The sequence below is a fragment of the Mus pahari genome, chromosome 7 (genome assembly GCF_900095145.1).
Source record: "Mus pahari chromosome 7, PAHARI_EIJ_v1.1, whole genome shotgun sequence".
Lineage (NCBI taxonomy): Eukaryota > Metazoa > Chordata > Mammalia > Rodentia > Muridae > Mus > Mus pahari.
This window is the reverse complement of record NC_034596.1, coordinates 109,961,088-109,963,966: the sequence shown is the minus strand read 5'-3', so window position 1 is coordinate 109,963,966 and position 2,879 is coordinate 109,961,088.

The window sequence follows — 2,879 nt, the reverse complement described above, 5'->3', positions numbered from 1 at the left end:
GGTAGGGCAGAAAGAAGTTGTGGGAGAACATTGTTTGCCCTTGAGTGTTGAGTGTCACTATATGCTTTTAATTTTTTTTTTTTTTTTTTTTTTTTTTTTTTTTTTTTTTTTTCTATGGACAGGTGTTGTGGGTCACACCATGTCTGGTTACAGTACATCATTATATCTGAGGGATTTACCTATAACCTCTTCTAAATATGTAGNTTTTTTTTTAGTTTTCTATGGACAGGTGTTGTGGGTCACACCATGTCTGGTTACAGTACATCATTATATCTGAGGGATTTACCTATAACCTCTTCTAAATATGTAGTTCTTTACCCCTTAGTCAAGCACCAACACTCTTTCAATGGTATTCTCTAATAAAAGCAGATAGAAACTTGCATCTTAGGAATGTCTTCTATCTTCATTTAAAAGATTGCTTCAAAATAAAAAAAAACCCTTCTTTCCTCAATTAAATTTTAATTATATATACTAATTTAAAAATTATATATATATATATATATATACTAATTATACACACACACCACACACAGAGTCTTGGTCCTACATTCTTTTGGCTATGTTCTATTTTTGTGAAACAGCAGAAAAACAATCATTGGTGGCTGCAGACATGGTCCAAATAGTCTCAAGATATTGACTAAGGGGTAAAGAACTACATATTTAGAAGAGGTTATAGGTAAATCCCTCAGATATAATGATGTACTGTAACCAGACATGGTGTGACCCACAACACCTGTCCATAGATATCACAACTGAAGCATATGTGCAAGTACAGCATTGTTGTGACAAATTTTTCCTGGGGAGACACAACACATATCTACTTACCCACCTAGATGTATACCACCAAAGTCCAACTTGGTGAGCCAATGAGTTGTATTGGGGTTCCTTTCAGGAGCAGGGGTGAGGGGTTACAGGAACAGAAATGACTCAAAAGTAGCTGAAACCTCTGAAACCCCCAGCATGGGTGACAAGTAATAAAAGCTGGGAATCTGAAGCACACTGCACAGCCTACAGGCAGCCCAATGGGTTGGAGTGTCCTTTCCAAGTGATTCACTTGGTCTAAATCTCTCCCAGGTTGCTCAGCTGGTTTCTGTTTGTCTCAAGTGACTTTTTCTTTGCAGCTTGGCTTATCTGAGTCATCTTTGAAGCTTTTATTGCTTACTCTGGCAAGGAGAGGCCTAGTGAATCTGTCCAGTTTCAGGGACTTCCTGATGCTATTTTGAGTTGTATACATTCTTATTTAAAGAGCTTCTCTGAAGGATAGAATCTGAGAGCAAACTGTTATATAATGGGTCACTTTACTGTGACTATATTTAGATTTGGTTGTGCCTACAGTGTAAAACTGATATTATCAGGCCATGGTTTATTCCAATAGGTCCCTAAAACACATCTCTGGTTCACAAAGAATTAATGAGTTCCCAGCCTTTAGCCTGACCAGCAAGAGGTCACTGAGCTATAGATAAAAGAAACCAGTGCTTATTAAAGCACAGAGAGCTACAGAGTAAGAAAACAGCACTTGTTAAAGTACAGAGAGTTAGAGAGCAAGAAACCATGGCTTGTTAAAGCACAGAGTTACACAGTAAGAAACAAGTGCCTATTAAAACACAGAACAGTAAGAAAGAGTTAAGTTCCCAGAAGCCATCAATTTCTGGCCCCTAGAACAGTAAGAGTGAGTTACATAGATCATCAGTCTTTAGCCTTCATCCAATGCTGAGTCCTGCCCAGAACCATTCTACCATAAAGGCCCAGGCAGGCTTCTGGCATGTGTGTGTGTGTACAGATATATATCCATATATATACACACAGAGAGATATATTTATATGGTGTAGATTTGTTGCACAAGTATATTTCATTCTGACATTTTAATACCTATTAACATACTTTAATAATATTTACCCCATCCTGTCATTCCATTCTCTCTGGTTTTCTTTTGTCTTCCTCAATAGTTCCACTTCAACCTTTATGTCTTACTTTTTAAAACTTACTTTTTATGTCTTCTGCATGTGAGGGAAAACACACTGTCTGAGTCTGGCTCACTGTACTCAACATGATATATTTTCTTGAAAGTGGCCTATTTTCATTCTGCTTTATGGTTGAATAATATTGTATTATTCTATGTAGAGGAAAAGTAAAATTAGGTTTGTTTTGGCCCCTGGTGTTCCTAACTCTAAGTGCTCTGGCAGTAACTCCAAAACTCCCTGCTGGCATCAGGTTCTTCTCAGGGAAGTTGGACTCAGCTACCCACTTTTGAGGAATGTGGCCAGGTAACAACAAATATGTGTCAAAATGTATGAAAGGATGTTGGTCACCATGAGTGGTGAACACCTGCTTCCACTCATTTCTTTGGCTCTAATAAATAAGAAAAGTGAGACAGAGAACCAGAAATGCACAACTGAGCCCCATGGAGCACCAGTGAAATAGGAATATGAAATGTAAGTTGGAGTCCTGGTCTAGCTGGATAGAAGTCTGAATAGGCGTGGTAGTACTGTGGTATTGCTCTTGGGTGACTGAGGCCTATGGGCTGGACAGGAAGGCCCACATAGGCTTACGTATCTAAGCATCTGTGGCTAAGAGCCTAATCAATGTTCTAGACTTTAGAGTTAGAAACATTTGGACCTCAGGCTGGAGGTGCATTGCTCTGTTTGGATTACCAGCACCTCTAACACTTAGCACCAACTGTAATCCATGGATATCAGTGGCAGGAGGCAGCAGCAGTGACAGTAGATGGTGTTTGGCTAGGATAGGCCTTGGGGGATGTTATCTCAGGACAACTAATGTCTCAGTTTTTGGGTCTTGGGTGTCTAAGACCACTAGTAATTTTTTGGAACTCACCCAGAGGCTAGGGCCTGTGGGTTTTTTGTTTTGGGGTGTGTGTGTGT